A 15,237-nucleotide genomic window follows, 5' to 3' on the forward strand; every position below is an offset into this window, starting at 1 on the left:
ATGCGACATGCAGACCAAAGAAAAAGCGAGCAATTCCACAAGTTGTACGTTTCGTAGTAGCCATGAGCCCCAACATCTTTACACATAAGCAGACAGAATCACATAACAAACATGATTAAAGCCCCCCAACTGTTCAATAACCCCCCTCAGGAGATATTAAAACTTGATTCCATAAAGATAAAGGAGTCCAACTGAGACCCTGTCTTCTATCATTTACATTACATTCCCACAATGAAAAGGAAAATGAAATGATTTTACCGGAATCTATGCCGTGGAACAGTAACACGGTCCTTCAAGTTTGACAGATAGTAGCATTGCTTCTGACATGGACTTGAGTGAAGAAAGCAGGCAGCAAAACTTGCCAACGCTGATTGCTTATGGAGCTGTTAATATGAGTCAGGATGGATTTGCAGAAAGACTCTCCCTGCATCTCCGAACTTTCATCCATGCTCTCACTGAGAGGCTGACAGGACTACTTAAAACTCCAGTCCCATCTCGAAGAGTACTACCCTCCATAAGAGACTACTCCGTAATCTTCTGACACTTCTCTGCCAACCTCCTGTGACGAAAGGCAAAGAATGACTGGGGGATGAGGGAAGTGGGGGAGGTATTAAAGCCTTTGGTTGGGGTGTCTTTGCCTGCTCCTGGTGGCCAGGTTCTGTATTTCCCAAAAGTAATGAATGCAGCTGTGGACTCTCCCCGTTTTAAGAAGAAAAGTATATTTCTATAACAGTATTGGTTATGCAAAACGGTGGAACGGTAAATAAAGGGATCATCTTTCTTTTTAAACAATAACATTTTTGGTGTTTACTATCTCTTTAAAAGCAAAATAGCAGAATACTAAAATTGCATTATTTTTTTCTGAGAAAAAAATATGTACCGTGTAGATGCTAGATATTAGTCTCACCATTTTACTGAGAGGAGGAAAGCAAAAAAACTATTTAGTAGCCAATTACAGGTATGCACTATTCTATGATAGATGCATAAAAGAAAAACATTAGTAGGAATTAAGTCATGATTTAGATAAAGATTATAAAGAGAAACTAATGGGTATGATTCAAGTTTCTGAATTCGGAGGAATTTAAACTCAACTCTTTTAAGGCCTAGATGAGAAGACAGAAACCGTTCCACCAACTTTACCAACAAAATGCCATACAGGGGAGCTTTCAGACAGTGTTTGTGATAAAGGGCCCGATGATATAAGCCTCTCAGCTTAGACGAGATGAAATAAAATTATCCTCCAGCACTTTGAGATCTCTAGTGAAATTCTAAAAAAGCAGATTTGCTTTACTTCTCCAAGGGGCTTTCCCTGCATTTCTGTATGTGAAGGAGAGACATGCCCGGTGCAATATAGCACTGCATAACATGAGATTTCTGCTGCATTTACACTTTGTATTTTAAATTACTTTGCACTTTTGATTTATTTTTATTACATTTAAACTTTGCACTTTGTTTAATTTTGTATACAGTAGTGTATTTAGGATTGTGATTTTACATAATCTGATTATGCTTTGACAATTTCTGTTTAAAGGGATAGGAAAGTCAAAATTAAACTTGCATGATTCAGATAGAGCATGTTATTTTAAGACACTTTTAAATTAACTTCTATTTTCAAATGTGCTTTGTTCTCTTAGTATCCCTTGTTAAAACATGAATACGCACATATCATACACTAGTGGGAGCTGCTGCTAATTGGTGCCTGCATATTTCCAGCTTCCTGTCGGTAGTGCAATGCTGTCCCTTCAGCTTTGGATAACAAGAGAATGAAGAAAATTTGATAATAGAATTAAATTGGAAAGTTGTTTAAAATTGTATTTTCTATCTGAATCATAAAATAAAATTTTGGGGTTTACTATCCCTTTAACTTTAACAAATTAGGATTATACTTTGTTTATTTACGTGCATCTTTTGGCATGTCACTTTGTATTTGTTCTATTTAAATAAAACTTAAACGGACAGCTTCAGTTTCCCAGAGAGCTTCATTACTACAGTATCTATGGGCCTGATAAGCAAAGATTCTCTAGTTTGGAGAGACATTATAGTGCAGACAGGGGCTGAACTCACTAAATTCTTTAAGAAAAATATTACTTTTCTGTCAATTAAATAAGTGTATTGTGAATTATGAGCAAACTCCATTAGCATACAGCTGGAGAGAAAAATCAGTGAACTTGTTTAAAATGCATACAGCATTTCACAAGAATTGTGAGAGAGCTTCAGACATACCCTGGAAACTCCCCTGTCCCTCCCACTTTATGAAGCTCTGTTTTATTTCACGTTAGAGAAAATAAAAAATGCAATGTAATCTGCAAAAAATACACAGAAATATACAAAGTATTATCCTAATTTGCTAAGTTAACAGCATTCCAAAACATATTCATCATTTGTAAAATGATGGATCTAAATCTAAATGTATTAAAATATAAAATAGAAAGTGTAAATCTTATATGTAATAATAATGAAAGGACCCAATCTGAAGCTTAAAGTAATATAAAATACAATATACTGCACTGTTCTTGGCTCTCCTTCACATACAGAAATGCAAGGAAAGCTCCTTAGACATGTATAGTAAAAATTGCCTGTCTAGATTCTTGTGAGAGATCTCACAGTACTAGAGCGTTCCGTACTTTTTCTTCTAGCATTCAGTGAGTTCAACCCCTGTGAAGTTTGCATTACAAATTCTCTCCAAGCAGGAGAATATTTTATAGTTAACTTTCCAATTCACTTCCATTGTCTAAATATGCACAATCTTTTTAAGGCACCAGCTACTACTTAGCATATGCAAGATTCACCGGATATATGTATATGCATTTTGTGATTGACTGATTGCTGTCACATGATATATTAGGAAGGAAAATGTAACTGACATTCGTCAGAAAAAAAAATCTACTACTCTTTTTGAAATTCAATCTAAGCGCTTTTGCGTTGTCTTTTTATTATGCATTTATTGACTATGCTATTCTATTGTGTTTATTGGTCCTTTAAGTACCCAAAGGACAGATATTTAAAACAGTCTAAATGTCAACCTGCAGGACACATACTTCAGTTTTTCTGCCTTTCTGATTTTACATTGCCTAACAAAACAGAAAAAAGCAGTGGTAACAAATTTCGGCATAACAAAAATATGCTTTGCATTGGCCGGGAATCGAACCCGGGCCTCCCGCGTGGCAGGCGAGAATTCTACCACTGAACCACCAATGCTACAGCTGTATAACACACCGACAGCTGTTTATTTGAATGGACATTCAGTTAAATTTGCAGAAAAATGCAGCTATATGAATTAGGTGTATAGGTTTGTATTTGCACAACTAAACATCCTATTTGACTAGCGCTGTACATACCCCCCCCCCCATGCCATATGTAAAATTATAGTTTATAGGTTGAGGGCAGATTTGTATGATCAGATGATGAATTTTTAAATAGAAGAAATCACACTTGCATTCTACAGGAAACCACCCTCCAGGCCACAGCACAAAAAACAATATTTGCTGCCAAAAATATATAAATAAAATTCAATTGCATTGGCTAATGATCAAATCATGGTAGGCGAGAAATCTACCACAAAACCACCAATGCTACTACAGCTGGACATCACAACATACAGCTGTTGTGTTATACATACAAAATCATATGTCACATGCCACATCACCAAACAGAAAAATACATTAAAAAGAACAGGAGGATAAAAAGATGGAAATCTGCAGTGCAAATTCAAGTTTCAAAAGTTCAGTTTTAAAATCTCCTGAACAAAGTGGAGAATACATTTAAAGAACACATAAATACTGTATATATATATAGATAGATAGATAGATATAGAGAGAGAGAGAGAGAATATATATATATATATATATATGTGTGATTGACCGATTGTATGATGTATTAGTAAGGAAAATGTAACTGACATTTGTCAGAAAAAAAATCTAATTTAAACTAAGTGCTTATGCGTTGTCTTTTTATTATGCATGTTTTGAATATGCTTCTATATTGTATTTAGTGGTCCTTTAACTACCCAAAGGACAGATATTTAAGACCAAATGTCAACCTGTAGGACACATTCTGCAATTTCTCTGTCTTTCTGATTTTACATTGCTTAACAGAACAGAGAAAAAACAGTGGTAACAAAATTTGGCATAACAAAATTATGCTTTGCATTGGCCGGGAATCGAACCCGGGCCTCCCGCGTGGCAGGCGAGAATTCTACCACTGAACCACCAATGCTACAGCTGTTGTAAACTTAACAAACAGCTGTCTTCTTCTACTTCAAACTGCTGTGTGAAATCTGATCCTGTGACATCACCATTCTAAGCAGAAACATATGTTAAACCGAATCCAGTCAAAATAGCTACACTTAGTATGATAAAAACAGAAGTTATAGTATTACACTCCATTTAGATGCCTAAAGGTTACTATTTTTCAATTTTATCAGTTTATTGCCCTAAAAAGTTTTTTTTTTTTTCTAGGAACACCTGAAAACTAAGCAGAAAGAATGTTTCCAGAATGGGAAGATTGAGAGGAAATGCTACTTGCACTTTCATTGCTATGGTCCATCTCATTTAAAGGGACACTCAAGTGAAAATTAATCTTTCATGATTGAAAAAGAGCACACCATTTTAAGAAACTTTCCAATTTACTTCCATTATCAAATTATCAAGCTCACAGGGTATGCATATACTATTCTGTGATTGGCTGATGTCTGTTACATGATACTGGGAGTTGGCAAATGGGTGAAAAAAATCTAATGCTTTTGTGAAATTCAGAGTAAGTGTTATTGCATTGTTTTTTTATTATGCACTTGTTAATTATGCAATTCCACTGTATTTGGTGGTCCTTTAAAGGGACAGTCTAGTCCAAAATAAACTTTCATGATTCAGATAGAGAATGTAATTTAAAACAATTTTCCAATTTACTTTATTATCACCAATTTTGCTTTGTTCTCGTGGTATTCTTAGTTGAAAGTTAAACATAGGAGGTTTATATGCTAATTTCTAAGCCCTTGAAGGCCGCCTCTTCTCTCAGGGCATTTTGACAGTTTTTTCACCACTAGAAGGTGTTAGTTCTTGTGTGTCATATAGATAACACTGTCCTCACGCACGTGGAGTTCCAGTGAGCCAGCTCTGATTGGCTAAAATGGATGTATGTCAAAAGAACTGAAATAAGGGGGCAATTTGCAGTGGCTTAGATACAAGGTAATCACAGAGGTAAAAATCGTATTTTTTATAACTGTGTTGGTTATGCAAAACTAGGTAATGGGTAATAAAAGGGATTATCTATCTTTTTAAACAATACAAATTCTGGTGTAGACTGTCCCTTTAAAAGGGAAAGTAAAGTCTAAATTAAGCTTTCATGATTCAGTTAGGACTCTTATCTAAAGCATTTTAAAGTTTTGCACAGCTAGAAGGCATTAGTTCATGTATTTCATATAAATAAAATTGTGCTCACGCACGTGGAATTATTTAAGAGTCAGCACTAAATCCCTGAAATATAAATCTGTCAATAGATCTGAGATAAGGTGGCAGTCAGCTAATTTCTAAACCCTTGAAGGCCGCCTCTTATCTAAAAAACAAAATTTATGCTTACCTGAAAAATGTATTTCTGGATATGGTGAGTCCACAACGTCATCATTTACTGTTGGTAATATCACTCCTGGCCAGCAGGAGGAGGCAAAGAGCACCACATCCAAGCTGTTAAGTATCACTCCCCTTCCCACAAACCCCAGTCATTTGACCATAGGGAAATGGAAAACAAAAAGGAGAACACAAAGGTGTAGAGGTGCCTGAGGTTTAGACAAGAAAAACTGTCTTGAAATCAAGGGTGGGGTCGTGGACTCACCATATCCAGAAATAAATAAATTTATCAGGTAAGCATAAATTTTGTTTTCTTTCCTAAGATATGGTGAGCCCACAACGTCATAATTTACTGTTGGGAACCAATACCCAAGCTAGAGGACACAGACGACTATGGAGGGACAAGACAGGCAGACCTAAATAGAGGGCACCACCACTTGAAGAACCTTTCTCCCAAAAGAGGCCTCAGCCGAGGCAAAAGTATAAAATTTATAAAATTTTGAAAAAGTATGTAAAGAGGACCAATTACCACCTTTCTCAACCAGAGAGAAGGAGAAGTAGCAGTAGCTTTCTGACCCTTACGTTTCCCTAAGAAACAAACAGGGCAGAAGACTGGCGAAAATCCTTAGTCGCCTGTAGGTAGAATTTCAAAGCATGCATAACATCCAGGTTGTGCAACAAAGGTTACTTATGAGAAAAAGGATTAGCACATAGAGAAGGAACAACTATTTCCTGATTACATTTTCTATCCGAAACCACTTTAGGAAGAAAACCTAACTTTGTACGAAGAAGTGCCTTATCAGCATGAAAAATAAGATAAGGCGAATCACACTGCAAAGCTGAGAGTTCCGAAACGCTCCGAGAAGAGATAGCAATAAGAAACAAAACTTTCCAAGATAAATTAATATCTATGGAATGCACCGGCTCAAACGGAGCCTGCTGCAAAACCTTAAGAACAAGGTTAAGGCTCCAAGGAGGAGCAACAGACTTAAAAACAGGCCTGATTCTGACCAAGGCCTGACAAAAAGATTGCACATCTGGCACGTCCGTCAGACGCTTCTGTAGCAAAATATAGAAGGCAGAAATCTGACCCTTGAGAGTGGCGAGGCCACGCAGGGGCTATTAGGATCACTGATGCTCTCCCCTATTTGATACGAGCAATGACTCGTGGAAGGAGAGCAAAAAGAGGAAACAGGTATGCCAGCCTGAAAGCCCAAGGGACCGCCAGAGCATCTATCAGAGTAGCCTGAGGATCCCTTGACCTTGAACCATACCTTGGAAGCTTGGCGTTCTGCCGAGACACCATCAGATCCAACTCTGGAACCCCCTATTTGAGGGTTAAGCTGGAGAACACTTCAGGATGGTGTGCCCACTCCCCAGGATGAAAAGTCAGTCTGCTCAGGAAATCTGCTTCCCAGTTGTCCAATCCAGGAATGTGGATGGCAGATAGCAATTGTGAGCTTCCGCCCACTGAACGATCCGAGCCACCTCCTTCATGGCTAAGGACTCCAAGTTCCTCCCTGGTGGTTGATGTAAGCCACTGAGGTGACATTGTCCGACTGGAACCTGATAAACCGGGCTAAGGATAACTGAGGCCAAGCCATCAGAGCATTGTAAATCACTCTCAACTCCAAAATGTTTATGGAGAGAGCAGACTGCTCCAGAGTCCATAGTCCCTGCGCCTTTAACGAGTCCCAGACTGCTCCCCAGCCCAGCAGGCTGGCGTCCGTGGTCACAATCACCCAGAGAGGTCTCAAAAAACATGTGCCCTGGGACAGATGTTCCTGAGAAAGCCACCATGGGAGAGAGTCTCTTGTCGACTGATCTAGATCTATCCTCTGAGACAGATCCACATGAATCCCATTTCATTGTCTGAGCATGCACAAATGCAGAGCTCTCAAATGAAATCAAGCAAAGGGAATTATGTCCATGGAAGCTACCATCAGACCGATTACCTCCATACATTGAACCACTGATGGACGAACAGTAGACTGCAGAGATAGACAAGTTTGGCTCTCCTGACCTCTGTCAGAAAAAATTTCATCAACAGGGAATCTATTATGGTCCCTAAAAAAAACACACACAAAAACTACCCTTGTAGTTGGAACAAGTGAGCTTTTCTCCAGATTCACTTTCCATCCGTGGGAACGAAGAAAAGACAACAAGATCTCTGTGTGAGATTATACTTGTTGAAAAGATGGTGCCTGAATAAATGTGTCATCCAGGTAGGGTGCCACTGCAATTCCCTGAGACCGAATCACTGCCAACAGAGTCCGCAGAGCCTTTGAGAAAATTCTGGGGGCTTTAGCAAAGCCAAATGGAAGAGCCACAAACTGAAAGTGTTTGTCCAGAAAGGCAAATCTCAGAAATTTGTGATGATCACTGTGAATGGGAACATGAAGGTACGCATCCTTCAGGTCTATGGTTATCATGAACTGACCCTCTTGTACTAAAGGAGGAATTGATTCATTCCCTCATTTTGTCACGCATTGACAAATTGATGCATTATTGCAATCTACTTCTAAATGGCCTTCCAAAACACTGCCTCTACTCCCGCCAACTATTATGAATCTACATCAGCTGCTCCGCTCTGCCAGTCCCTACACTGGCTCCCCATACACTCCAGAATACAATTTAATGTACGGTACTCTGAGAAACTTGTTTAGACACTTCAGGTCTAGAATAGGTCTGAAAGTTTCCTCTTTTTTTGGGAACCACAAACAGATTGGAACAGAAACCTAGACTCTGTTCCTGTACTGGGACTGGAACGATCACTCCCAGGGAGGAAAGATTCTGTACACATTTCAAGAACGCCTCTCTTTTAATCTGGTCTACAGATAATCTTGAGAGGAGGAACCTGCCCCTGGTAGGAAAGGTTAGGATGGGACAAAAATTCCCTCGTTAACCAAAAGATAAAAATAAAACCTTATCCCTGTTCCTGTATTGGAGCTGTCCAAAGAGGATAGGTGCACTTCCGATAAGACAAATTAAGAAAGAGCAAGAGCCTTGAGTGAGGCCTGCCATCAGACAATAAAACTGACGCGCTACTTACTGCGCTAACAGGATCCGTTTCAGAAGGCTTGTCACAAAAAATTAAAACTATCCGATATAAAAATGTGCCTATTACAAAGAATATGCAAATATCTTAGAGTCGAAAAACACTAATAAGAGTCTACAAACTATGTAGAATTATATACGAGACATAAATACTCTCCTTCAGACAACAATATCTGATAAACAGATATAAGGCATAAAAACCTCCAACCTATAAGATAAACAGATATCGTCTGGACTTTTAAAAGGATATAGAAAACGGTTATGAAGAAATAAAATTTAATGCTCTGATAAAGGATTATTACAGCAGATGTAACAATCTCAAAAAACCACACAATCGCTCCAAATCCTAAGCCATAGCAAAGTATAAATTCTGAATATACTAAAGAGAGAGCTTAAATAAATAAAAACATAATTTATGCTTACCTGATAAATTTATTTCTCTTGTAGTGTATCCAGTCCACGGATCATCCATTACTTGTGGGATATTCTCCTTCCCAACAGGAAGTTGCAAGAGGCTCACCCACAGCAGAGCTGCTATATAGCTCCTCCCCTCACTGCCATATCCAGTCATTCGACCGAAACAAGACGAGAAAGGAGAAACCATAGGGTGCAGTGGTGACTGTAGTTTAATTAAACTTTAGACCTGCCTTAAAAGGACAGGGCGGGCCGTGGACTGGATACACTACAAGAGAAATAAATTTATCAGGTAAGCATAAATTATGTTTTCTCTTGTTAAGTGTATCCAGTCCACGGATCATCCATTACTTGTGGGATACCAATACCAAAGCTAAAGTACACGGATGATGGGAGGGACAAGGCAGGAACTTAAACGGAAGGAACCACTGCCTGTAGAACCTTTCTCCCAAAAACAGCCTCCGAAGAAGCAAAAGTGTCAAATTTTGAAAATTTTGAAAAGGTGTGAAGCGAAGACCAAGTCGCAGCCTTGCAAATCTGTTCAACAGAGGCCTCATTTTTAAAGGCCCAGGTGGAAGCCACAGCTCTAGTAGAATGAGCTGTAATCCTTTCAGGGGGCTGCTGTCCAGCAGTCTCATAGGCTAAGCGTATTATGCTCCGAAGCCAAAAGGAGAAAGAGGTTGCCGAAGCTTTTTGACCTCTGCTCTGTCCAGAGTAAACGACAAACAGGGCAGATGTTTGATCTTTAGTAGCCTGTAAGTAAAACTTCAAGGCACGGACCACGTCCAGATTATGCAAAAGACGTTCCTTCTTTGAAGAAGGATTAGGACACAATGATGGAACAACAATCTCTTGATTGATATTCCTGTTAGAAACCACCTTAGGTAAAAACATAGGTTTGGTATGCAGAACTACCTTGTCTGAATGAAAAATCAGATAAGGAGAATCACAATGTAAGGCAGATAACTCAGAGACTCTTCGAGCCGAGGAAATAGCCATCAAAAACAGAACTTTCCAAGATAACAGTTTAATATCAATGGAATGAAGGGGTTCAAACGGAACTCCCTGAAGAACTTTAAGAACCAAGTTTAAGCTCCACGGGGGAGCAACAGTTTTAAACACAGGCTTAATCCTAACAAAAGCCTGACAAAATGCCTGGACGTCTGGAACTTCTGCCAGACGCTTGTGCAAAAGAATAGACAGAGCAGAGATCTGTCCTTTTAAAGAACTAGCTGATAAGCCTTTGTCCAAACCCTCTTGGAGAAAGGACAATATCCTAGGAATCCTAACCTTACTCTATGAGTAACTCTTGGAATCACACCAATAAAGATATTTACGCCATATCTTATGGTAGATTTTCCTGGTGACAGGCTTCCGAGCCTGTATTAAGGTATCAATGACTGACTCGGAGACGCCACGCCTTGATAGAATCAAGCGTTCAATCTCCATGCAGTCAGTCTTAGAAAAATTAGATTTGGATGATTGAAAGGACCTTGTATTAGAAGGTCCTGCCTCAGAGGCAGAGTCCATGGTGGAAGAGATGACATGTCCACTAGGTCTGCATACCAGGTCCTGCATGGCCACGCAGGCGCTATCAGAATCACTGATGCTCTCTCCTGTTTGATTTTGGCAATCAGTCGAGGGAGCAGAGGAAACGGTGGAAACACATAGGCCAGGTTGAAGAACCAAGGAGCTGCTAGAGCATCTATCAGCGTTGCTCCCGGGTCCCTGGACCTGGATCCGTAACAAGGAAGCTTGGCGTTCTGGCGAGACGCCATGAGATCCAGTTCTGGTTTGCCCCAACGATGGACCAGTTGAGCAAACACCTCCGGATGGAGTTCCCACTCCCCCGGATGAAAAGTCTGACGACTTAGAAAATCCGCCTCCCAGTTCTCTACGCCTGGGATGTGGATCGCTGACAGGTGGCAAGAGTGAGACTCTGCCCAGCGAATTATCTTTGAGACTTCCAACATCGCTAGGGAACTCCTGGTTCCCCCTTGATGGTTGATGTAAGCCACAGTCGTGATGTTGTCCGACTGATATCTGATGAACCTCAGTGTTGCTAACTGAGGCCAAGCTAGAAGAGCCTTGAATATTGCTCTTAACTCCAGAATATTTATTGGGAGGAGTTTCTCCTCCTGAGTCCACGATCCCTGAGCCTTCAGGGAGTTCCAGACTGCGCCCCAACCTAGAAGGCTGGCATCTGTTGGTACAATCTGGAATGCGAAAGGTCATACCCTTGGACAGATGGACCCGAGAAAGCCACCATAGAAGAGAATCTCTGGTCTCTTGATCCAGATTTAGTAGAGGGGACAAATCTGAGTAATCCCCATTCCACTGACTTAGCATGCATAATTGCAGCGGTCTGAGATGCAGGCGCGCAAATGGCACTATGTCCATTGCCGCTACCATTAAGCCGATTACTTCCATGCACTGAGCCACTGACGGGCGTGGAATGGAATGAAGGACACGGCAAGCATTTAGAAGTTTTGATAACCTGGACTCCGTCAGGTAAATTTTCATCTCTACAGAATCTATAAGAGTCCCTAGGAAGGAGACTCTTGTGAGTGGTGATAGAGAACTCTTTTGCACGTTCACTTTCCACCCATGCGACCTCAGAAATGCCAGAACTATCTCTGTATGAGACTTGGCAATTTGAAAGCTTGACGCCTGTATCAGGATGTCGTCTAGATACGGAGCCACCGCTATGCCTCGCGGTCTTAGAACCGCCAGAAGTGAGCCCAGAACCTTTGTAAAAATTCTCGGGGCAGTGGCCAACCCGAAGGGAAGAGCTACAAATTGGTAATGCCTATCTAGAAAGGCAAACCTTAGGAACCGATGATGAATCAGTATGTGAAGGTAGGCATCCTTTAAGTCCACTGTGGTCATGTACTGACCCTCTTGGATCATGGGTAGGATGGTCCGAATAGTTTCCATTTTGAATGATGGAACTCTTAGGAATTTGTTTAAGATCTTTAGATCCAAGATTGGTCTGAAGGTTCCCTCTTTCTTGGGAACCACAAACAGATTTGAATAAAATCCCTGTCCTTGTTCCGTCCGCGGAACTGGATGGATCACTCCCATTACTAGGAGGTCTTGCACACAGCTTAGGAATGCCTCTTTCTTTATCTGGTTTGATGATAACCTTGAAAGATGAAATCTCCCTTCTGGAGGAGAAGCTTTGAAGTCGAGAAGATATCCCTGAGATATGATCTCCAACACCCAGGGATCCTGAACCTCTTTTGCCCACGCCTGGGCGAAGAGAGAAAGTCTGCCCCCCACTAGATCCGTTTCCGGAGAGGGGGCCGTTCCTTCATGCTGTCTTGGGGGCAGCAGCAGGCTTTCTGGCATGCTTGCCCTTGTTCCAGGACTGGTTAGGTTTCCAGGCCTGTCTGGAATGAGCAACAGTTCCCTCTTGTTTTGAAGCGGAGGAAGTTGATGCTGCTCCTGCCTTGAAATTTCGAAAGGCACGAAAATTAGACTGTTTGGCCTTTGATTTAGCCCTGTCCTGAGGAAGGGTATGACCCTTGCCTCCAGTAATGTCAGCAATAATTTCCTTCAAGCCAGGCCCGAATAAGGTCTGCCCCTTGAAAGGAATGCTGAGTAATTTAGACTTTGAAGTCACGTCAGCTGACCAGGATTTAAGCCATAGCGCCCTACGCGCCTGGATGGCGAATCCGGAATTCTTAGCCGTTAGTTTAGTCAAATGAACAATGGCATCAGAAACAAATGAGTTAGCTAGCTTAAGCGTTCTAAGCTTGTCAAATATTTCATTCAATGGAGCTGTCTGGATGGCCTCTTCCAGGGCCTCAAACCAGAATGCCGCCGCAGCAGTGACAGGCGCAATGCATGCAAGGGGCTGTAAAATAAAACCTTGTTGAATAAACATTTTCTTAAGGTAACCCTCCAATTTTTATCCATTGGATCTGAAAAAGCACAACTGTCCTCAACCGGGATAGTGGTACGCTTTGCTAAAGTAGAAACTGCTCCCTCCACCTTAGGGACCGTCTGCCATAAGTCCCGTGTAGTGGCGTCTATTGGAAAAAAAATTCTAAATATAGGAGGTGGGGAAAAGGGCACACCGGGTCTATCCCACTCCTTGCTAATAATTTCTGTAAGCCTTTTAGGTATAGGAAAAACGTCAGTACACACCGGCACCACATAGTATCTATCCAGCCTACACAATTTCTCTGGAATTGCAACTGTGTTACAGTCATTCAGAGCAGCTAATACCTCCCCAAGTAATACACGGAGGTTCTCAAGCTTAAATTTAAAATTAGAAATCTCTGAATCAGGTTTCCCCGAGTCAGAGATGTCACCCACAGACTGAAGCTCTCCGTCCTCATGTTCTGCATACTGTGACGCAGTATCAGACATGGCTCTAACAGCATTTGCGCACTCTGTATCTTTTTTTTTTTTTTTTACTAACCCCAGAGCTATCGCGCTTGCCTCTTAATTCAGGCAATCTAGATAATACCTCTGACAGGGTATTATTCATGATTGCAGCCATGTCCTGCAAGGTAATCGCTATGGGCGTCCCTGATGTAATTGGCGCCATATTAGCGTGCGTCCCCTGAGCGGGAGGCGAAGGGTCTGACACGTGGGGAGAGTTAGTCGGCATAACTTCCCCCTCGACAGAACCCTCTGGTGATAATTCTTTTATAGATAAAGACTGATCTTTACTGTTTAAGGTGAAATCAATACATTTAGTACACATTCTCCTATGGGGCTCCACCATGGCTTTCAAACATAATGAACAAGTAGGTTCCTCTGTGTCAGACATGTTTAAACAGACTAGCAATGAGACTAGCAAGCTTGGAAAACACTATTTATTTATTTACAAGCAATATAAAAAACGTTACTGCGCCTTTAAGAAACACAAATTTTCCCAAATTTTGAAATAACAGTGAAAAAATGCAGTTACATTAACGACATTTTTACAGTGTATGTAATAAGTTAGCAGAGCATTGCACCCACTTGCAAATGGATGATTAACCCCTTAATACCAAAAACGGAATAACAAATGACAAAAACGTTTTTTAAACAGTCACAACAACTGCCACAGCTCTACTGTGGCTTTTTACCTCCCTCAATACGACTTTTGAAGCCTTTTGAGCCCTTCAGAGAAGTCCTGGATCATGCAGGAAGAAGCTGGATGTCTGTGTCTGTAATTTTTGCTGTGCAAAAAAAAACGCCAAAATAGGCCCCTCCCACTCATATTACAACAGTGGGAAGCCTCAGGGAACTGTTTCTAGGCAAAATTCAAGCCAGCCACGTGGAAAAAACTAGGCCCCAATAAGTTTTATCACCAAACATATGTAAAAAACGATTAAACATGCCAGCAAACGTTTTAAAATACACTTTTATAAGAGTATGTATCTCTATTAATAAGCCTGATACCAGTCGCTATCACTGCATTTAAGGCTTTACTTACATTACTTCGGTATCAGCAGCATTTTCTAGCAAATTCCATCCCTAGAAAAATATTTTAACTGCACATACCTTATTACAGGAAAACCTGCATGCTATTCCCCCTCTGAAGTTACCTCACTCCTCAGAATATGTGAGAACAGCAAAGGATCTTAGTTACTTCTGCTAAGATTATAGAAAACGCAGGCAACATTTAAAAATAACAAACTTTTGATTGAAGAAATAAACTAAGTATAAAACACCACAGTCCTCTTACGACCTCCATCTTAGTTGAGAGTTGCAAGAGAATGACGGGATATGGCAGTGAGGGGAGGAGCTATATAGCAGCTCTGCTGTGGGTGATCCTCTTGCAACTTCCTGTTGGGAAGGAGAATATCCCACAAGTAATGGATGATCCGTGGACTGGATACACTTAACAAGAGAAAATAGACACTGAGAATTGGTCTTTTATTTAGATAAACAAATAAAAACCATGGTCCTCTAAACTACAGAGGAATACAAGTTACCATCATTACACCTGAACTAAAGGACATCAAAGTACTTCAAGTCAGGAAGGTGTACAAAATAAGCGCAGAGGACACAGGAAAAAGCCCATAAATATCCTGCTTCATAATTCAAACTAGTGAATACAGACTGCAAAGAGCTGTGATATCACACCAGCTCAATAAAAGATAACCTTAAGAGAAAATATAAGGTAAAACCATTAAAAGAATAAGGCAGGGGGACTGAACACAAGTGCAATTAAACACAAGTGCACCTCTGGCATGCGGCAGGA

General features: G+C 40.6%; 1 protein-coding gene and 2 non-coding genes across 3 annotated transcripts in view; all 3 read right to left on the reverse strand.

Annotated features, from left to right (window-relative positions):
• VAC14 (VAC14 component of PIKFYVE complex) overlaps positions 1-15,237 on the reverse strand; it is a 371,973-nt gene that overhangs the window by 235,283 nt on the left and 121,453 nt on the right. The window lies entirely within an intron of this gene.
• TRNAG-GCC (transfer RNA glycine (anticodon GCC)) lies at positions 3,128-3,198 on the reverse strand. Its single transcript has one exon. It is a non-coding gene; the product is annotated as a tRNA-Gly (tRNA).
• On the reverse strand, positions 4,145-4,215 carry TRNAG-GCC (transfer RNA glycine (anticodon GCC)). Its single transcript has one exon. It is a non-coding gene; the product is annotated as a tRNA-Gly (tRNA).

This window comes from Bombina bombina, chromosome 1 (assembly GCF_027579735.1).
Source record: "Bombina bombina isolate aBomBom1 chromosome 1, aBomBom1.pri, whole genome shotgun sequence".
Classification (NCBI taxonomy): Eukaryota; Metazoa; Chordata; class Amphibia; order Anura; family Bombinatoridae; genus Bombina; species Bombina bombina.